Source organism: Nyctereutes procyonoides, unplaced genomic scaffold, assembly GCF_905146905.1.
Source record: "Nyctereutes procyonoides isolate TBG_1078 unplaced genomic scaffold, NYPRO_anot_genome, whole genome shotgun sequence".
Taxonomy (NCBI): domain Eukaryota; kingdom Metazoa; phylum Chordata; class Mammalia; order Carnivora; family Canidae; genus Nyctereutes; species Nyctereutes procyonoides.
In genome coordinates, this window is record NW_026575047.1 from 40,416,495 (window position 1) to 40,439,492 (window position 22,998).

At 46.0% G+C, this 22,998-nt stretch overlaps 1 protein-coding gene across 1 annotated transcript in view; it reads right to left on the reverse strand.

Moving 5' to 3' along the window:
- LOC129510201 (small ubiquitin-related modifier 2-like) overlaps window positions 1-22,998 on the reverse strand; it is an 81,456-nt gene that overhangs the window by 1,082 nt on the left and 57,376 nt on the right. The window lies entirely within an intron of this gene.

Here is a 22,998-nt window from a genome sequence, read left to right on the forward strand (position 1 = left end):
CTTCCAAAAATGAAAGTGAAATAAATAAGAAAAAATGAAGGCAAAAAATAAAGGTATTATCAGATAAATGGTATTGCATGGAAATTTGAATCTGTAAGAGGAAATAAAGAGTGATTAAATGGTAAATATATGGGAAAAAAGAAAGATTATTTTCTTAAAATATAATTCTTTAGCATAAAGACAATAACAATGTATTATGTAAAAGGTAAATATATGACAACAATTGCATAAAAGGGGGAAGAGTAAATGGAATTTTACTATTATAAGTTTTATATGTGAAGTTGTGTAACATTAATTCAAGGTACACTGTGATAAATCAAGTATGTATATTATAATTCTATGAGACCCACCAAGAAGTAATGCAAAGAAGTATGGCTTAAAAGCCAATGGAAGGGGGCACCTCGGTGGAATAGTTGGTTAAATGTCTGACTCTTGGTTTCAGCTCAGGTTGTGATCTCAGGGTCGTAAGATCCAACCCCATGTCAGCTCAGCATGGAGTCTGCTTGAGAATCTCTCTTCCTCTTCCTCTTCCCCTCTCACTCATGCTTTCTCTTTCTAAAATAAATAAATAAATCTTTTTTTAAAAGCCAATGGAAGAGATAGAATGGAATACTAAAAAAAATTATTTACCCAAATGATAATAGGAAAAGAAAAACAGAGAAACAAAAAAACACAGGGAAAATAGCAAAAAATAGTAAGATGATAGAACTAAATCCACCATATCAACGCATTTGTCAAATGTACATTGACTAATACTAAATACTCCAACTACAGAAGATATTAGAGGGTTATAAAAGTAAGACCCAATTATATGCTTTTTATGAGAAATCCACTTGCTTCTTCTTTTTCTCTTTCTTTTTTTTTTTTTTTTTAAGTAGTCTCCATGCCCAGCATGGAGAGCCCAACACAGGGCTTGAACTCACAACCTTAAAATTAAGACGTAGGCTGAGATCAAGAATCAGCAGTTCAACCAAGTGGGCCACCCAGGCACCCTAGAAAACCACTTTCAATCTAGGGACATAGAGAGGTTGAAAGTAAAGGATGGAAAAATATATAACTTGTAAACACTTAGCAGAAGAAGATACTATATTAATATGTCAATATCAGAAAAGTAAAGAGTATTACAGATATAAAAGGATCATTTCATAATAAAAGGACCAATTCATTAGGAAGATATAGTAATCCTAAATGCATACCCCCCGAATGACAAGCTGCAAAAATACATGAGTCAAATATTGGTGGGAATAAAAGGAGAAAAAGAATTCTACAATCACAGTTGGATATTTTAATATCATCTCAGTGTAATTCATAGAACCAGTAACCAAAACAAGTTTATAGAAAATTTGAACACTATGAACTAATGTGATCTAAGTGACAATTATAGAGCAGCACATCCAACATCTGTAGAATGTACAATCATTCTTTTCCAGTGCATATGGGATGTGTACTATGCAGATCATATACTGGGCCATAAACTAGTCTTAATGAACTTCAAAAGACTGAAATAATACAGAATGTGTAACAAAAAAACATTTGGAAAATCCCCAAATATTTAAAAATTAAACAGTGTACTTCTAAGAAAGCCATAGGTCATGGAAGTCATCATACAGGAAATTAGAAAGTACTTTGAACTGAATGATAATGAAAATACAGCATGTAAAAATCTGTGGGATAAAAATAAAGCATGATAGCTTGAAATTCTCATATTAAGAAAAAGTTTAAAATCAATGATCTGACTTCCACCTTTTAGAAGCTAGAAGAAGAAAAGCAAATTAAACCTAAAGTTAATAGTGTAAAGGAAATAATATAGATAATTCTAGAAATCAATGAACTAAAAAGGAGTCAAAGAAAATGGAGATAATGAAAGAGTTAGTGAGCTTGAAGATGATGAGTGGAAATTGTATAATATGAAGCAGAGAGAGACAAATGACTGAATAAAACAGAGACTAGAGGGGCACCTGAGTAGCTCAGTCAGTTAAGCATCTGACTCTTGACTTCAGCTCAGATCTTGATCTCAGAGTTGTGAGTTTGAGTCCTGGGTTGGACTCCAAGCTGGGCATGGAGCCTACTTAAAAAAGAGAGAGAGAAAGAGAGAGAGACTAGAGCATCAGATACCCTTGGGACAACGTCCAATTGTCTAATATCTGTAGAATTGGTGTCCCAGAAAGAGAAAGTGAGGCAGAACCCAAAATGTTTGAAGAAGCAATGACTGAAATTCTCCATTTAGTGAAGACTTAAAGGGACACAATCAAGACGCTCGATGAATCCCAAGGATAAATACAAGCACACTTCATTTTATTGTGCTTCACAGACATTGTGGGTTGTTTGTTTGATTTTTCAAGTTGCAGGTTAGTGGTCACCCTGCATTGAGCTTCTATTGGTGTCATTTCCCCACCAACATCTCACTTTTTGTCTCTTTCACATTTTCATTATTCTTGAAATATTTTGAACTTTCCTTTTATTACATTTGTTATGGTGATCTGTGATCAGTGATTGCTACTTCCTGAAAGCTCAGTTAGTGGTTAGCATTTTTTTAAACAAATAGATCCTAGGTCCTTATGCCAGTGAAACCAATAGGAAAAGAAAGAAGTCATAGGGCAGGGGCAGTAATTGACTCTGATTACCATGAGGATCCAAGTTTGCTGTTACATAATGGGGACAGGAAAGAGTATGTCATGAAGATAGAGGATTCACTAGGGCCATATTTTGGTGCCACTCACTGTGTGCCTGTGGGCAACTCTAGCAACAATGGTTCTACAAGGTTGGGGCAACTAAGGATTCAGACCTATTGAAGTAGAAGTTCTAGGTCACTGTACCAGGGAACAGTCCAGGTCAGTCAAAATGGATGCTGAATGAAGCAGTGATGATTATCAGTTATAATGATCCCAGGACCAGCTGCCATCATACAGCTGTAGCAAGTTTGGCCTGCTAACCGCCTGTAAGTCTTTTCACATGCCATCACCTTGAAGAACTGGATTTTCATCTCACTTCTTGTGGAAGAGTTGAAAGTGTCCTGTTCTGATTTGGGGGATACATATGTTATAAATAGGAAGGAGTGGATCTTAAAGGCACAAGGGGTGGACTATACTGGACTCCATTTGTATGCCACTCTAGGTCCATGTGGCCACACCTTCCCTCTTACTTGCCTTGTCTTGCAGCTGAGCAGAGTCAGTAAGAGCCCAGCATATTATTCCCACAACTCTGGCTCTGTAATCACTCCCACTACAGATGGAAGGAAGATCCTAGAAGACACTACTGCATAATGAGATTGACTGCTGTGCCCCAGACCCCCAGAAGCTCTGGCTCCTCTAGAGGTTGCCTGGGGAGACCATGTCACACATCTCAGAAGAGCTGAATTTGACCAGTGGGATATAAGGGCCAGGAAGCATCATTAGCTAAGTTCTGTTTCATTCCTCTGCACAAATGAATGAGGAAGAGGTGTGGCAGATGAACTGTTAAGATCTAAAGATGACCTGCCAGATTGAGCAATCAGTTGTATTTGCTGTGAAATGTGGCATGCTTCTTAAATATCCTCTTTTTATTTGCTCTCCCTCTTTCCCTGTGTCTGTCCCCTTTTTTTCTTTTTTTTCTCCAACAGAATATTAGTGTGTAAGCTTCTCTCCCAGGCAGGATGTCTTTTCCAGGGACCCTGGGTTAAGACAATAGCATGTTGTTGATGAGGATGCTGATGTGATTCTGATGAGGTTGGGGGTAGTGGTGGTGGTGATGGACAGTGATGGTGCTGTGGGTAATGATGATGGTGGTAGTGCTTGTAATGGTGATTAAATTATAAGGATGATGGAAGCCTGGCAAGTCAAGGGTATGGTGGATTGTATAACTAGTCAACTCCTATTTGATATCCTCTCTCTAGTACTCCTCCCTGGGGAAGGATTATATATCCCTATCCTTTTGAACCTAATCATGGCCATGGGACTTGCTCTAGCCAATCAAGAAGCTCTAGAAGCCAACATGTACTTCTGACAAGTTCACTTTCCTTTTGCCGTGGTGATTGTCAATCTCCAGTAGTAGCTGCTCCTTTGGTTCTTGGGGCAGAGCCATAACTGACCTGTGACAGAAATGTAGCATGAGTGGTAAATCATCTTATAATCAAGAGTCAAGGAGATTTTAAGGAGTTTGTTACCAGCACATAATCTAGTGCACCCTGACTATATGAAAGAAAGGAAGTCTCAGAAACAGACTTTTGGGACTATGTGCCTTTAGAACTAGTGGTAAATAGGAAAAAACCCTGTCTTAAAAAGTTTTATTCTCCCATGGATCAACTTTCTTGACAGAAGTTTTGGGAGACTCATAACCCATTTGAATCTGGCCAAAGGAGAAATGAGGAAAACTTTTTTTGTGGGTGAGGCAGCTGCCAGGTGATGTCACACTTGCATGGCTATATTAGTGGGCTTCTTCTCAAGCTTGGGAGTTCTGCACAGTTTTCAAGAAATGGATTCCTGTGCACACTGGTTGCAATGGAGCTAGGGAGAGGAAGATGTGTCCTCAGGCTGGGGAGCCTAGGGGTGGAGTGTCTCTGGATGTGCTTGGCTAATACAGTCAGTTCTTCAAGGAGGGAGCTGTTCTCTGCTTCCCCCACCAGCCCAGAGGGGGTTCCTGCTAATTGTTAGCTCAGGTTGATTCCCATTAATGCCCTTTATTTATAGGTAAATGAGTTGATTATGGAAAGAACGGTGTTCTCTTCCTAGTTTTGTGCTTCGTTTTCTATCTGCTAGTGTTCTGGGTCTGGAGTGCCAAGCCCTGTCCTTCTGAGTGGCTGGATTGGATTGAGAAGAGGAGGGGGCATGTGTGTATCTCTCAGGGGAGTGGGAGATAAGGGACAGAAGATTGCTTCAGTAGGAGCAGTCAGGGTGGAGACTCAGAGAGGAATGATTGAATTGAGTTTGCATCCTCCTCCCTTTCTCCACCTCACCCAGAATATGCAAATTATGATTCAAAGGAAGAGCTGGGGAGACAGTGTTCTCTCTCTTTGGAGGACTAATATGCTCCCTTGCTAGTGGGAGGAAGCACACCTGACGCCAGCTATCAGAATTTGCGACTGCCTAAAGGCACATGCTCTGTGCTCCTTGACCTATATTTTCTTTGTAAAGGAGGTGGTGGGAGGTGGGGGGTGAGAGAAGGAAAAGTGGCAAGCCTGTGGATATTCATGCAGTCAATATCCATTTGCTGAGCACCTACTATGTTTTACTATCTTGGGTCATGGAAACACCTAGAAAAAAGACAGTCCCCCATAATATTCACATTCCAGCAAGGAAGACAAGAATTTGAACAATTAAAGATGGATCCATGAGAGCTTTAACCTGAGGCCTGACCTTGCTGGATGAGCAAGGTCAAAGAAAAGATGTTTAAGAGGAGATCTGGAAATGAGTAGCAATTTGTGTTAGGGAATGCATTTATAAGACATATGTACCTGTGCATGCATGTGGGAGTGCACACACCCAGGTGCACATGCAAAACCCTGGTTAATGAGGTAAATGAATTAGCACACAGAGAAAAATTTTCCAGATTGCCAAGTTTATAATTCATTGAGTACCTAGGTGATTTTATTGCTGACAAATTAGATGTAGATTTTTTTTTTTTACAAAATTAATTTTTTGTTTTCCTGCCCTCTTAGACAGCCTAAATATGGCTTTCATCATATTTCAGGGACTCCACTGTGAATATCATGACTTTTGTGACTAACTGATACTTGGAGAGAGTGCTTTCTCAGGATTTATTTAGGGGTGTATAATGACTTTATCCCCCTGAGATGGCCTCAGACTGCTTTGCTGTTTGAGTTCTTCTGTCTGCTTTTTATAGTTTGCTGTCTCTTTCTTTGCTATTGGCTGTCAACTGTCACTTCCTGCAGCTGTCAGAAATCTGGGCTTTGGCAGGGCTAACCACCGTCAGCATCTGCCCCGCCCCCAACACTCACACTCACTGACTTGATTCTGATCAGGTAACACTTGGGAGTCAGTTGACTTGTTTTATCTAAAGTGGAAAGGGATGATCCTTGGAGAGAGGCCCCTGTCCAGCAGCATCGCTTCACCTAGGAACTTGTTAGAAATGCAAATTCTTGGGCTCTTTCCCAAACTTGCTGAATCTGAAACTCTGGGGGTGGGGCCGGGATCTGTATTTAACAAGCTGTCCTGGTGATTCAGCTGTCCCCATCATTTGAGGACCAATGCTGTGAGGAAGGATAAATAGGGCCCAGTGAGGGCCCAGGGGCAGGTTGCGTGTGCTTTAATCAGTATTCTGTCCAGCAAGGGGCTTAGGTTTCTTCCTGGGTCTCAGCCGTTGTGCAGTGTGCTTGGATTATTGCAGGATGGCGGAGTCCTAGGAAGGAGTGTGTGTGCCTGTGTGCATGCAGAGGGAGGAAGGAGGGTAGAAAGAGTAAAAGCCAGGGACCAGAGAGAGACATATCTTATGTTCTGCTCCCTGCACTTAGCAGCTGGAGTTTCCCCTGTGTCCTGGTTTCCGAGCTCTGGCCCAAGCTCTCCAGCCTTGGGTCTCAGTGGTCCTTGGATAGCAGAAGTGTCTCCTGGTTCCCATTCTTTCCCACCCGTGAGTGGCTGCCTGGAGCCCAGGCTGAGAGGCACCAGCTGGCGGTGACGCTGCCACAGACTCTCCAAATGGAGTTCTTGAGAACTACAGCTGGGTTGTGTGTGGGAGCCTCGGAGATGCATGGATTTGGGTTTGTAAACATGGGCCTGTTAAATTTAGGGTGGGCCACGGGCCTAGGAGAGCTCCGTAGCATCTTTTGGCAACTGCTGAACATTTTGAGTGGTTTTAAAACATTGCTCATACCTTATATAGTAGGAGGCCTGTTTTAGCGCAGCTTGTCGTCAGGGGGAGGAGAGAGGAGGGATTGGCACCCACCACCGTCTGTGTGCCAGGTACTTTGCATGCACTGTTTCATTTTGTCTTTATTCCCTCTGCGAAGAGCTGGGGCCTGCTAGCTCTGCTTTATAGACTAGGTTGTTGACTGAGCAAACATCTGGGCCCCAGTGGTGTCCCAGTGAGTCCCACCTGACCTGGTGGCTGACATGATAGTGGTGAGGACACCCCGCCCACAGTGGGAGCACACAGTCATGCCAGCTGTCATGGGGAGCCAACATTCTCTTCTCTGCTCTTCCAGCTTGCCTAAACCAGAGTTTGCCAGAGAGAGAGAGAGACAAAAAGAGAGACACACACACATGCACACACACACACACACATACACGTACATATCTGCCCAACATGAATCCCATGAGATGCTCCTCAACTTTAGAGCTGCACTGGCTAAATCTGTTTTGGAATTGTCATAAAACTATATTCTCCTCTTGGAGATCATGAATCATAATAAAAATTGTATCAAACAGAGTTCAACCAGAGAAATAGGACCAATAGGATGGATAGACAGATATGTAGATAGACAAAGATTATTGCAAGAAATTTGTTTGTACAGTTTAAGGGTGCCTAGGCAAGTCCACAGGCTGCAGGGCAAGCCGACTGTCAGGAAGGGCAGGCTGGAGCCCTTGGGCTTTGGGTGAAGCATCAGTCCACAGGCAGACTTTGTTCTTCTCGGAAGCCTCAGCTCTGCCCCTAAGGCCTTTGGACTGATTGAATCAAATGACCTAGCACAATCTCTCTTACTTGAAGGCATCTGATTGTGGATTTTAATCAGATCTATAAAATACCTACACAGTGACACTTAGATTCATGCTTGTTTGAGTAACTTGTGCCTTAATTCAGGCAGGTTGACTTATTAAAAACTGACCACACCAATAAACACACTGAGAAGTCCTGCACCAAAGACACCTTAGTTGTGATGACCTCTCTGGTTCCTAAAATTACAAGAACAAGAACCATGCTTACCCCCCAGTTCTCCACAAAAGCCATTTATTCCCAGTGTACCCTGCAGGATATTCTGGAGATCATTGGTCCAAACTCTCTGTCCCTACCTCAGAGGAGCTGTGCCATGAAAGCCCAGAGCACAGCTCTGTCCTGTCTTCAGTGGCTCTAGGTCAGGGTTTCTCCTCTGTGGTGTTATGTACTTCCTGGTTCAGGGAGTCCTTTTTTGCAGGAGCTGTTTACCATAGGATGTGTAGTGGCACCCCCAGCCTCTACTCACTAGGTGCCAGTTATACACCACGTCCCCCCCAGCTGTCACAACTGAAAATGTCTCCAGACATTGCCAGATGTCCCCAGTGAGAACCACTGGTGCAGAGGAAGAAACTGTGGAACTGCACAGGGTCTAGCAGCCTGGCTCTGAATTCTATCTCTGTGTTATTTCAACTTACGTGCATTCTGACATATTCCAAGAAGATCTGAGTGTCTGAATCTGTCCTTTAATAGATCTGTGATTCTCGGGCATTTATTTTACTTTGTGAGCCTTGGTTTTTACCTCTGCAAAATGGGGATCACTTTAGAACTTGCCTTGTCAGGTTATTCAGGAGACTCCCTGGAGTAGAGCATGCAGGGTACCTGGATTTTGGTGGTTATTCTAGAAATGCTAGTTTCTTGCCCTCCAAGAGGGAAACCAAGTTTCACAGCTAGGCTTGCATAAGCACCAATGGGGACATGAGGCCCTTCAGAATGGTGGAGTTGGAAGGGTCTTAGCTGTCACCAGGTTCTGGATGAGAAGATCAGCTTAGCATCTGCCTGAGGCCCCAGAGCCCCAGGTCAGGGATTGTCCTCAACCATGAAGTGTGTCACTTCCCTGGACAGCCTGGATAAGAACAGTCAGGTGTTCCTCATGGTTCTCACTGCTGCAGAGTCCAGAGAAAAGGGCTTAGGGCAGGAGAGGCTCTCGGGTCCCCCTCCAAGGGCTCAGCATACCCCCAGCCTCTTCTGTAGGCTGCTCAAGCTAAGTCATCCCTTTCCCGCAGGCTGTGGTGCAGAAGCTAGAGCCCATGGCAGAGATTTATGAATGGCGCTCCCCTGTGCAGCCTAGGTCAGGCCTTGCCAGGAGGTTTATTAATGGGCTTTTATCTAGCACTTTAAGTTTGCAAGCTCTCTCTGTTCCCCTGGTTCACAGCCGGATGTGGGGAGATACAAAATCTTCCTCCTCACTTGGTGGTGGGGGTTTGGCAGAGGGAGGTGATGTAGATACTGTCCTACAGGGTCCACTGGGATCAGAACCCATGGCCTTTTCCCTCTCTTGGCTGTCAGCCCTCTGGAGGGAAGTAGCCTCATCTGCAGTCAGGATGGTGATCACTGCATCAGGCCTGTGGGCAAAGCTGAGCATACAAGCCTTGGGTCAGAAGCTATGGACTCTGTGCAGTTTCCTCATCTGTAAAATAGGGACAGTGACAGCCTCCCCACAGAGTGGTGTGACTATAGGGCCTCATGTTGGATTAGGCCCTCCTCTGTGTGCGGGGGTATGAATAGCTGTGGGACATATCATCCAGCCAGTCACCCCAGAGGGTGGCAGCTTCAGAGAGGCTCTTGCCCCATCTCTCCAAAGGACACTGTCTTCCCAGCCAGGAAGAGCTTGATGAAGGACCTCTGTATTCCCCATCATCCCTCAGGAGCCATCCACACTGTAACCAGGACAGGGGCTGAGGAAGGGGAAGCCCCCTAGCATTACATCGCATGGCATTTCTAGGCTGCTAATCAGTCATCAGTTGAGGCCACCCACTCCCAAACAGAGGTAGAAAGGCTGCCTCAGCATCTTCTGAGCGGCTTGTTAAAAATACAGATTCTAGGAGCTCACTCCCGACCCCTGGGGTCAGAACTGCTCACTGTGGATGAGGAGGGAGAAACCCTGAAGGATGAAGAGCCTTTTTGTTCAGTGTCACAGACTTGTGAAACCTTAGCACCCCATTCTCAGTGGTCCCGTAGGATACCAGGAACTCTGGGTATTCACTTCCAGCATGTCTGACTTAGGTTGGCCTGGAAGAATCCAGAAGCCCCTTCCAGCTCTGACACTCTGTGCTTTCAGGAGAGGTGCTCCAGAGACAAGAGGAACAGCAGTGGGTCCTAGGGTGGCTGAGTGCTTAGTGGCACAGATAAGCCTGTCCTGGAGGGCAGGCCAGAACTGCAGTGCTGTTGTTCCTGGGACCACATCTGGCCTTGTATTCTGGGAGGCACCTGGTGACCTTGAGCCAAGAGTGGGTTCTAGGCAGCTCCTGGCCAAATTCCCCACCTTCCTCACCCCACTTGAAGATGGTGGTGAGCTGCAGAGTGGCTAGCTAGTAGCCTATAATATACCAGGCCATGTATGACGTGGACTTGTTGGTGACCCCTTTCCTACCCCACTGCTTCTCCCAGGCCATTTCTTTTTCTTTCTTTCTTTCTTTCTTTCTTTCTTTCTTTCTTTCTTTCTTTCTTTCTTTCTTTCCTTTCTTTCTTTCTTTCTTTCTTTCTTTCTTTTTTAAGGTTTTATTTATTTATTCATGGTAGACACAGAGAGAGAGAGAGAGGCAGAGACACAGGCAGAGGGAGAAGCAGGCTCCATGCAGGGAGCCCGACGTGGGACTCCATCCGGGGCCTCCAGGATCACACCCCAGGCCAAAAGCGACGCTAAACCACTGCGCCACAGGGGCTGCCCTCCCAGGCCATTTCTTTATTCAGCTATCATTGACTAAGCACCCACTCTGGGGACACAAAAGTCATAGCCATTGAGTGTCAAGAAGGCAGCAGAGGAAGAAGACAGACGCGTAAGCCAGCAAGAGCTTTGCAGTATCGTAGGCTGATGGTGGACAGACATGTGCCCTGGGGTTCCAGATGGTGCCCCCTGGAGGCGCAGCAGGAGAGGTAGGCAGGGCCAGTTCTAGCTTTTCTGCCCAAGACATGGGCATAACTTTGAGGTCAGTGCCTGCCCGACACCCCCAACTGCCCCTGGTCTGGTGGAGACCCTCCAACCCCAGTCAGTTCTAGGTCATGATGTGGGGTGTGGGAGCCTGGGAACACTATCAGGCCCAAGCTGTCCTCCTGGCTGCCCATCCTCTCAGGCCCTGAGCACGCAGCTGCATTAGCTGAAAAGTTCTGCTGTTCTGGCCAAGATGAGCATACTCTCTTCCTCCGTCTTGGCCCAACCCGGTCCTGGCCTCAGAGAGGCCCCTGGGGGAGATGAACACAAAGGAGCCCTGCAGTTTAAAAGCCCTATAATTGCACTGTTGGTTTCTAGCACCACTCTGGGCTTCCCAAGTTAAAGACAGTTTACAAGGTCCCGGAAATAGCTCTGATGCCATCAGGCTCCGGAGGGAGATGTGGGCTAGGGCAGCAGAGGGAGGAGTGTGTTTCCCAAAGGATCCCGGGGAGCCTCCTAGCCCTGTTAGCCCTTGGGGCCAGGAAGGGAAGCCTCTGAGACACAGGGAATTCAAGGGATGGCAAATTTTAGGGAAGAGAATTTGACAAAAGTTTTTCTAGGGCTCTGGGTTTTCTTAGTGCTTTCAGAAATATTTATTGAGAACTTGCTCTGGGTGCTTGTTGTAGATGGTAGGGATCCACCACTGAGCAAAATGGAGCATGGCCTTCCCTGCCCTTGTAGAGCTCAGGCTCTGCCCAGGGGACACAAAAGACGCATGTGTACAAATACATACGTGGAATGCAGTCAGGCAATGAGACCTGGAAGAAGGAAAATAAAGCCAAATGAGAGATAGAAAGATGAAGAAGGATGGTTTTAGGCCCAAGAAGACTTCTGAGGAAGCAGTCTTTGCCCCAAGACTGGAGGGAGTGAAGAAATGAAATTCACAAGTGAGCAGGGGAGGGGGGAGGGGCATAGTCACCCCCAAGTTGGGAATGTGCACTGTCTGTTCAAGGAACAGCATCAGTGTGGGGAGAGGTGGGAAATGGGGTTGGCAAGGGAGTCAATGCCAGATTCTAAAGGGACTCCTGAAAAGATTCTGCCTTCAGATATAGGGATATTTGTGGATTTGGTGATGGCAGTTAAGGAGGCACCTGAGCATGGCTTCTGTTCTGAAACTAAGCTCCAAGCATGAGGTGAGATCAGCTTCGAGAATGAGGGAGACTTGGGGAGCAGGGGCATGGGGGAGGGACATGGAGAGAAGAGGAGGTATTCAATGCTCTGTTCAGAGTGAGAAAGAAATTTCTAGAAAAACATGCTATGATTGCTGGGCAGTGCTGAGGGTGCTTTGTGGTTGTGGTCTTGAATTTAGAGGAACACCATCCTCACTGTGTGGTTTGCTCTGTTGAGTGGCTAAGATGCGCGCCAAGGGCTCAGCAGTAATGCTTGGGTCTGTGTGTGTGTGTGTGTGTGTGTGTGTGTGTGTGTGCATGCACACACAGGCGCGTGTTAGCCACATTCCTGCCCTCAGGTGGTATCTAGCTCTACAGGGGGATTATATCAAGAAACAAACAACTATAAATCAGACCCACATGACATGGTGCAGGGAGGAGGGTTCTGAAAAGTGTGAGGGACTTTGGAAAGAGCTCGAAAAAAGAATTTGGGAATGGCAAAGCTGGATGTACCACCTATGAGCTGATACTGTAAGGCAAGTGACAAAATCTCTCTGAAACTCATTCTAAACTATCAAATAGGGATCATCCTATTGATCTAATGAGGCTGGTGCAGTGATTAAATAAGGAAATGTAAGTGGAAGATGTTGTGTGAAGCAGGAATTTAATGAATGGAAGACACTGATGTTCATTTTTGAGAGCAAGGGTGGACAAATTGTGACCCATGTGCTTGAACCCAGACTACTGACTCAGCTAAGAATGATTTTTTACATTTTTAAATGGTTGAAAAAAATCAAAATAAGAGTAATATTTCATGACATGTGAAAATTATGTGAGATTCAAATTTCAGTATCCATAAATAAAGTTTTATTGGAACTTTGCCATGCTCATTTGTCTATGTGTTGTCTCTGCTGCCTTTTCTCCACAACTGCAGAGCTGAGTAGTTGCTTGTGACAGAGACCATATGGCCTAGAAAGCCTAAAATATTTACTATGTGGACCTTTATAGAAAAGTTTGCCAACTTCTGATTTAGAGGAAGGGAAGTTGAACTGGACACTCAGAAAGGTTTACCATGGGTCTGGTCTTGAGTGCTGGGTGGGATTTCTATGGGTTGACCCTGGGTGAGGCATTGGGGATAAGGAGGCCATAGGTCTTGGGTGTGTTGGATGGGAGTGGAGAGTTACTGAAGGCAAATGAAAGAGCACAAGCAGAGATAGAGCTTGAGTGGAAGACTGACTTCCATCATGAACCAATTGCTTTCTTTCCAGCAGGAGCAGAATAAGAGGGAGGACCCTCCCCACAAGGGCTTTGTGTTTTGAGGGGGTGGGGAGTCTCTGGCCTTGGGCCCTTGAGCTTGTCCCTTGGGAAGTAAGATTCAGTTTCTTCTTTTCAGAACCAAAAGGGAGATAAAATGAAAAACAAAGAAACATTACAGGAAAGAAGGCACTAGACTGTGTGGATCAGGCTGCAGTGGCCAGCCATGGGCAGCGGGCTCTTTGCTCTGCAGCAATCTGCCATTTTTCTCTTGCTGACAATTATGGCAGCTTGTCCCCACTGTCCTCAAGCGTCTGAGACCACCCATGTGGCCATGCAGCAGAAGACACCAACCCTGAGCTTGAGGAAACTAGGCTGCTGTTCTTGCTCCCCACCTCAGCCTTTCTGAATTCCCCAGAGTTTCTTCTCACCACTCGTAAAACAGGGTGTCCCTTTCCTTGCTCTATCCCTGCTTGGGCTAAGCCTTCCACCCATGCATTGATCTCATCCCTCCTGGGTTCCTCTGGGCTCTTGTTCTGTTGATTATACATCTCTCTTGCATTCTCAATCTTGTGTCCACTGGCACTTTTCCCTTCCTCCTCTTCTTGGGAAGGTGACTAATATTTAATGAGTTCTTATTATGTGCCAGCAGTCTGTGAGGTGATTGTATATGCTGTTTCATTTGATTCTGACAAAAGCCTGGAGGTAGTATATTAGTTAGGACTTTTAGTTGCCAGTGAAAGAAACCAAACTCAAACTAGTTTGGAGGGAATTGATTGGTTCACATCATTGGGAGGCTTAGGGGTGATCCTCAGACATGGCTAGGTCCAGCTCTTTAAATAATATCCTAAGGAATTTCTTTCTGTATTTCTCAGCTGTTTTCTTTTGTGTTGGTCTCATCCTCAGACAGGTGTGCCTCACATGGGGGCAAAGGTGACTACCAGCAGCTCTAGACTGTTTCTCTGCCTTTGTGGAAATTTCCAAGGTGGGAGAGCCTCAGCAAAAATCCAGGGCTGATTCTCATTGGTTTGGCCTGGGTCACATGGCCTTTCCTGGGCCAATCACTGTGGCCAGGCTGTTGCAGGTCTCCTCTGGGCTCTCACTGGCAAACCAGGGCAACCTGCTCACTTGTGGTGATGTGGCAGTAGCCCCATCTAAACTACATGGATTAAGAATGAGAAAGATGTGGTTTCCTCAGATGAAAATAATGAGGTTGACACCAGAAGATGGGAGAATGGTTATTGGATTGGGAAAAATGGCAGTTGCCCATTAGAGGTAGATATTACAACCCCCATATTACAGGTAAAAAAAAATGAGCCTAAGAGAGGTTAAGTGGCTTGGAGAAGGTTAACAGCAAAAACTCAATGAAGATGCAATTTTGACCCACATTGGGGGTCACTCTTTGTTATACTTTGATTCCCAAGCTTGACAGGGGATTACAGGAAACTTCAGTTTGGCCAGAGAGTAGCAGGGAACAGGGAATGAAATGATAAGAAAAAAAAAATCTAGGGGATTCCTGGATGGCTCAGTGGTTTGGCACCTGCCTTCGGCCCAGGGCGTGATCCTGGAGTCCTGGGATCGAGTCCCATGTCGGGCTCCCTGCATGGAGCCTGCTTCTCCCTCTGTGCCTCTCTCTCTCTCTCTTTCTCATGAATAAATAAATAAAATCTTTAAAAAATATATGGTCTTCTGGAATAACTAGTGAGAAAAGAGCCTCTGGCTGGGTAAACCTCAGATGCATCCAGGTTGCTGGGCAGAAGTGTTGGGAATCAGGGTTGTAAAGGGACCTATCTACACTGGAGAGACCAGGCCTCTCTAATCTGCTCCAAGTGATGCTACCTGTCTTACCCAAAGCCTTTTCCAGCCAGTCGTAACGTAACGTTTGGTAAAAGCCCTTGTACTTTATCTAACATGACTGGGCTCAGAAAGCAGTGCTAGGAACATACTCAAACCCTGGTGTTTCACAGAGTGACATCAGAGAGTTGAGGAGTCCTCTGACCCCCAGGAATGAATCCCTACATTGGGAGGAGCAGGACAAATACTGCCCAACCAGATATTTCAGTTCTGTATCCATTTGGAACCTTGAAAGGGAGAAGGGCTCTTTGAGCAAGACCAAGAGAGATCGGAGAATTTGCCCAGAGGAAGCAGTTCTTTCTAGGCTGGGGCTATTTTCTAGAAAATGTGGGGCCAGCTCTGTTCATGTACACGTATGGAAAGAAGGGGAAATACACACATTCTTTCTGGAGCACTCTATCTGGGGCCTCTAAACCATGATGTGGATAAATAAAGCCTCCGATCAAGGCTCTGGGGAAGAGGCTCTGGGAGTCTGGGAGCTGTAGGGGGACGCAGGGCACACCAGAAGGAGTAGCTTAGGGAAGATGGGAGTGTGGACTCATAAAGGAAAGAATTGAGACCACATATGTTACCACCTCATGGTTCTGCTCCTGATTCTCCCAAGAGGCAGAGCTGGTGACAGGAGCCAGCAGCAGATCACAGAGATAGCCATGGGTTGCAGAAATGTTGTGTGAGAGCTTTGCCTTATCTCCATATCCCCAGCCCCACCCAGCTCTTCTGTGCTTCTGGAGCTTCCGGAGGCTGAAACAAAGTGGCTGGAGTATTTCTAGGTACAGAATGTACCTAATGTCTTGGGAGCCTCAGAAGCTAACTCATCCTTGCCTAGTGAAAAATGACTTTGGTTGGGCATCATTAGATGTCTCATCATTAGAGAAACTCCTTCTTATATCACACCCAAATCTGCCTCTCAGTAACTCCCAGATAATAGTCCCAATTGTGGCCAGTTGGCTGTGCACTGGACACAGCTGTGCTCCTTTCCAAGCTAGAGCTGGTCCAGGAAGTGTCAGTGACGTCACACAGTGCCAGTAGCATCACTCCCTGTGCGTGTATGCATGGGCTTGGCATGTGTTGGGGTGGCGACGTGTATTGTTGTGCATTCAGGCAACCCAACTGGTGAGTAAATGAGTGGCTATATTTATCTCCGCCTCCCAGGCCCAGGAGCTCCTGCTCTGTGCCAGCAATGGGAAAAACAAGCATGCTGGGAGATGCCTCACATTATTGTGACAAGTAATTAGGGGATGTGAGATGTTCAGAAATTACTTTATTAGACAAATGCTGCTTATAAACCCCACGCAACAAACATTCCTGAGGAGTTGCTTCTGGTCCTGGGACTCTGCTGCGGAAGGAATCCCAGCTCCCCCGGGTGGAAGGGCTTTCTGGGTCCCTCTGCACGACAGTGGCTAGTAGTGTTTGGACAGGATGAAGGGGTAGTGTCAGCTTTGCAGGGAAGGGCCTGCTTTGCATCTCTGCTCTGCCCCTTCTACTCTTATGATTTTAGGTAGATCCCCTCCCCTGGTTAGACTGTGATCTCTATGTCTATAGGTGAGAGTAATGCTTTCTGCTTTCTTCTTCAGGAAATATTTTTAGTAGGCTCTACTCCTGCCAGGGCTGGAGGACCAAAGAGAAGTGGCAGTACCAGACCCCAGGCACTAGACTTGCCTATGGGAGCTGGAGCTGTTGAAGAGGTATTTTCACTGGGAACAGAACATTAATTGAGTATCTACTATTGCCTGAGATTGGAACTGGCCCAAGGGATAGAACTGAACAAAATTCACCTCAGGTCTCTCCTTGTCCATGGCAAGACTGGTGGTCCTAGGACTGGAGCTGTTTAAAATGAAAACCATAACAACAAAGAGTGGGAGTCAGTAAGCCTTTCTGTAAGGTAGGGTCAGGGAGTGGACATTTCAGGCTTTGTGGGCCACATGGTCTCTTGGCACTACTGAACTCTGACATGGTTGCACAAAAGCAGACTGAGAATATGTAAACAAACATGTGTGCCTGAATTCTGATGAAACTGTTTGCAGATACTGACATTTGACTTTTGCATCATTCTCATGTGCCCTAATATTATCCTTCTGATGTTTTTCAAACACTTAAGTATGTAAAAAACCATTGTCAGCTCGTGGTCCATAGGAAAAACATGTGGTTGACAGGATTTTGCAAACCCCTGGCATAGAGGGAAAAAAAAAAGACAGTAGAGTCCCCTGGAAGTACCAGAGAAGGCTTTGCTGGTCTTCTTGGAACATATTCTCTGCAGAAAAGGGGGACTACTATAATTCCATTCCATCCCACTACTGATCAAAAGTGCCCAACTCTAGTGTGTTGTCACTATCTACAGAGCACATGTGGCTGTCCAGCCTGACAGGGAAGACCTGACCACCACAAGGCTCCAGTCTTCTCTTTCAAGTCCACTTCATACCATCCCCAACAGAACCTTTGCTGCCCTGGCCCCCAGAGAGGTACAGTAGCCCTTTGCTGAGGTTACTCTGTCCCTATAAATTCAGGGAGATGTGTTCCTCAAGGTACAGCTGGATCCCCACTTTCTTTGCGTCTTCCCTAGCCAGCCAGCCCTCCCCTGATGCCATGGTAGTGTGATGTCCACGTTGCCCCCCAGGAGGTGATGCTGAGGGCTGGCCAAGGTAAAAGGGAAGCCAAGGGCTTGAATCTCAGAGCATAGAGGAAAAGGCCTAAAGAGGAAGCAGAGATCATGGGAGCCATCAGTCAACCACAGGATCCTGAGGGGGAGGTGGGTATATTAGGGGAACATCTAAATTATAGGCAAGGGTCATCACAGGGTTCCCTCAGTCACCCTGTTCTCCATAGGACTATCATGGTCTCTGCTGGGAAAATACCTATTATGGGATATAGCCAAGGCTGTGGTTATTGGGTAGGACTGTGAGGGTTTTGTGTCTCAGGGAGAGGGCCTCATAGGGAATAAAATTTAATTGGATAAACCTTAAAACATCTCAATTTCCATGTTACTACAGTGGCTCCAGGAAGGTCCACAACTGGAGGAGGAAGGTCCTTCTTCTAACACTTGTCACAATAATCATAAGGCTGTGACCTTGAGTTGCTCTTGAACATTCACAAGGGGCTTTCATGTGCATTACATCACCCCATCTTCATAATGACCCAGTTCAATGGGTATTGTCATCCCCATTTCACTGATGAGGATGCTGAGGTTTAAGATTAACCATGACTTGCTGGGTTCCTCCTAAGGGCTGCCGCATATGACCTTCAAAGTCACTGGGAAACATCCTTTAGAGTTCTCTTTCATAGCTGCAGAGAATTGTGTTTGCTAAGTGTTAACCAGAAGCACTCAAATTAGCTTTTAGAAGCTGCTCACATAACTGGTATGTGAAAAGCTTGGGAATCAAATCCTGGTTCTATGCTTTTACCCCCTTGTACTGGTACTTCACTGCAGGTGTGTGTGCACATGTAGCCTTGTGAAATTATATACTCATTGAGGGTAGAGAATCTGTTCCTGTTCTGTGTAAGTTTCCCTTCATGCCAGGGTCTAACACACAGTAAGTGCTCAGTCTATAGGCAGCTGATTATGCCTTCCTTCCTACTCCCAATTCAACATGCTTTACCCCTAAGTCACTCTGTTTAGGAAGAAGAGATGGAACACCGTCAGTTTCTCTCATATTCCCTTCCCTTTGGGAGTTTTTGTGGGGAGTTCCCATAGCTGACCTTCGGAACAGAGATCCGCTTCTTTCTGTCAGAGCATTTATATCCTGATTACATCCATTCCCATGATGCCTCTTCTCATAATCTTGGACAATTTAGATCTTTTCCTGGTAGGGAGGTGGGAGAAAGATGGGGGCCTCTCACCATCCCTTAAGCTTCCTTGGATGCCAGTTTCTCATCTCCGACCCATCCTACCATCAACTGTGGGATGCTTGCACTTGAGAACTTAAGATCTCAGTCCTGCTTTGGGGCTCAGGAAGAGCTGGTCCTCCCTCTCCCATCCAGCTCTGCTTCTGCTTTCCTCCATCTAATGGTTTGCCACCTTGGCAGGAAGGGTGCTGCTGGGAGTTGGGGAGGCCCCCTCTTCCAAGTTCTCTCTCCAAGCAGGAGGGCACTGTGTTTGCTAATAGGTGTTAAATGGGAGCATCAAACTTTAATCAGCTCCTTAATGGAGTCTGGGGACTGGGGGAGTTCTCAAGCCCTGCATTATGCTGCTTGCTGGAGCCAAGCTGGATGCAGTGAGTGGGAAGGTAGGATGGGCAGCTGCTGTCATAGCCAGAACTACTGGAAGATGAGGTGGTGCTGGCCCAATTGACAGCCACTTTCATCCAATGTGGCACAACTCAAGCTGTCAGTGTCACTGTGTACTCAAGGCCAGTGTTACCACTGTGACTACTCTGGGTGACCCCTCCACTGATGGTTTCCTGTGGTAAGAAGCAGGTCTGGCAGCAAATGTGAAAATGAAAACACACAGGCACCACAAGACCCTGTTTCATATGCTGGAGTTTTTAGGTTGAATGAGCAACTATGGACAAGTTCTTTGGCATGGTACATCATTTTAAAAACAACTCTCAATGAAACAAGCCTCCCTATGTCCCTTTTGTGATGGGATGTTGCCACTCCTCCCACTAAGAGAAGAGTCCATTACTCCATCTCCTTCACATTGAGTTGGCCTATGGCTCACTTTGACCAATGGAATATGGTGGAAGAATTAGTTGAGTTCTGGAGCCTGGGCCTTAGGAGACCTTGGAGCTTTTGCTTTCCACTCTCTTGGAATACTGCCCTGAGACCACCATGAAAAGAAGCCTGTTTAGCTTAGTGGAGGGTGAGAACCCATGTGGAGGAGAAGCCAAATGCCCTGCTCATAGTCAGCACCAGCTGCCAGATGCATGAGTGAGGCAATCTTCCAGCTCCAGAGGCGCCATCAGCTGAGTAATGCCAAGTAAGACCTACAGTAGGACCACCCAGGTTGTAAGTCCAGATTGTGAGAAATAAAAAAAATCATCATTGTTTCAAGGGACTGAGTTTTAGGGTGCTTTGTTACTGATTCATAGATACCTGAAATGCTTGACTCTTCTGACCCTTGGGTTCTCATATGTAGCGTGGGCCAACGATGAGCACCTTGTCATGGGGAGAGGGGTAACTGATGACAGGTGCTCGCTACTGTGCCTGGGATGTAGTTAGTCTGCCTGGGGAGAGGGGTACTATCAACGAGGCTCAGAAGGGAGACTGACTGCCATGGTGAGGAGAGGTGACAGCAGTAGTGGCAGGAAGAGGGAAGAGAAAAGACACGCAGGCATTTCTGAGACAAAACACCAGGACTTGATGCGTGACTGGTATGAGCAAGAAGGATGAGTCAGAGATGGCTTGGAGGTTGCCAGCTGGGGTAAGTGAGTAAACAATGCTGCCAAGAATGGTGGTAGTGGGGGGAGGTCTCAGGGTGAGATGAATAGGGTTGGGCTTTGCACAGTGGGGTGTGACAAGGAGACACTGGAATACATGGGATACTTGGATACATGGATCTGGGCTCATGGGAGAGGACTGGGCCAGGGCTGGAGGCATAGGACTCAAGGAGAGTAAAGCCCACCAAAACCTGGAAGGTGGCCATCTTAATCTGTTCTACTGGCCATAACAACACACCAGAGCCTGGCTGGCTTAGGAACAGCAGAAATTTATTTCTCACAGTTTTGGAGGCTGGAAGTCAGCGATCAGGGTGCCAAGACAATCAGGTGGTATGTCTGGGGGAAACCTGCTTCCTGGGTCATTACCTGCCATCTTCTTACTGTGTCTACTCATAGTAGAAGGGTGAAGGATCTCTCTGAGGGCACTGAGGACATCCACAAGATCTCTACCCTCATTATCTGATGACCTCCCAAAGGTCCCAGCTTCTAATACTATTTGTCACCTCTCAGCATATGAATTGAGGGAGTGGGGAGGTCACAAACATTGGACTGTAGCAATAACTCAAGAGGGCCAAGTTAGGGGAACAGGGCTGTAGATGTGCCAGGTTTCTCCAAGGATTAATGTAAAGGATCACTGAAGTAGCAGCCTGGGTATCCATACTGACATAGCCTCCTAAAGATTGAGTCTACAGGGGCTCCGACCTCAGGAAATTCTTGGTTTTGGGAGGAAATGCCAACTACCAAGTCCTCACAGATGAGTGGATTCCACATTTCCATGATAACGCTGAGGGCAGCTAAATTCCAATCTCAGTCTGTGATCTGATTTAGCTTTAAAAAGCCCATCACATCAAAAAATAAAAATAAAAAATAAAATAAAAATAAAAAGCCCATCATAAAACTCAACAATGAGATACTAACTATAGCAGCCTCCTGGCCAAAAATGGGTGGGTGATTTTTTCCTCCTCTTTTTTCTACCTTTTTGGACATTTCAAATTTTCTACAGCAAGCATTTAATACTTTTTATTGGCATGCCATAGCTTTTAAAGGACAAAAAATAATTATAAAAAAAATCAAGAGAAGAAGCTTTATGGCTAGAGATTAAGAGCTTCATTTCTAGGAGAAGGGATGCCCCAGATATGGTTCTGCTCTCAAACACCAGGACCCCACAGAAGAATGAAGCCCAGGAAAGGTAAAATGGGGAGGCGTGGTTACTCTCCTTGGAGCTGCAGAGACTCATCCACCATTATAGGTGTCCTGAAGTCTAGGAGCACCTGAAGAACAGCAGTTAGAGTAGCCAGGAAAGAGAGGGTGAAGTAACCTCATCTTGATCAGGGTTTTGGGAAAGCTAGTGTGTTACGTACCTAGCTTTGAGGTGGTTATAGTTAGCTTGACCCTGCTGGGAGCTCTTGGGTAGCAACAGAGCATGTCCAGGTAGGCCAGGCCATGGGGTTGGCTCTTCAACCAAGGAGAATGGAATCATCCAAGTTACTGAGTCCTATGGGCAGGCATGGAGGCATGAAGTCTCATGTAGCAGTAAGATAAAAGTCCAGAGCTTTGTTCAGCAGGTCCTGAGATGGCAGGAGTGTGGAGGGGAGAAGGGCCTGATGAGTGGGAATCTGTCTCCATAGCCAGCTGACCTAGAATGGGCCTGGGAATGGTGCCCCCAGTGGACAGGGACACTGAAGCTTAACATCCCCTCTTGAGGGCACCCTGGCCCTGGCTCACCCTGGCCTCCCAATATCAGCCAGCTTGGGCAGTCTGTTTCCATCCACTAGTTGCTGTTGGAGGAAGGGCTCCTGTCATGTCCAAACCCTGGTTCTCCACCCTCCCAATAGGTCAGGGCTACATATCTGGTGTCTGGGTAGATTTGGACAGATGGACTGTTGAAAGGAAAACTCAACCAGGGGAAGGAGACTTTGAAACCCTCTTCTGTCCAGAGGGGCTGTTATCCTGCTCCCCCTTGGCAGAGGGGTTATCTTGAAAGAGGCAAATCCACTCATTTGATTGCTCAGAAAGGTCTGTTTTATTTTTTCAGGAGGGGGAATAATCATATGAGCTTTGGGAAGATAAAGTGAGAAATAGGAGTTGAAATAATTTGCTATAAAGCAAATGGTGATGAGAAAGTGGGTGTTAGTGTGATTATCCCTCCAAGGGCAGGGAGCCCTCCCTCGTTTTGAATGCCTATTTGTCCTTCTGGAATGTCACATTCACATGTTACATCCACGGCTGCAGCAAAAGCTAACCTTTGCTGTCAGCCTCCTACTAAGCACTCCATAGAGATCATCTATCTCCACTTTAATAATGACCCTACTATCCCCATCTTACAGACAGGGAATCAAATGAGTGAGAGCTAACTTGGCTCACACTTCACACCTAGGAAGTTCTGGAGGTAGTCTGCTCCAGAGCCTGCACCATTAGCCAGTGCCCCCAGAGCCAGGTCCCCAGCTTGCTGCACATAGTAGGCACTCACAAAATATTTGTTGCATTGAATTAAATTGAATCAGATGGCTAGTCCCAAGAAAGCCAAAGACTGTAAATTCTTTGGAACCTGAATCTCTTTAAACACCACTTTTAGAATTTCAGTTACTAGGAAGACAACAAAATAGGAGGCAAGATG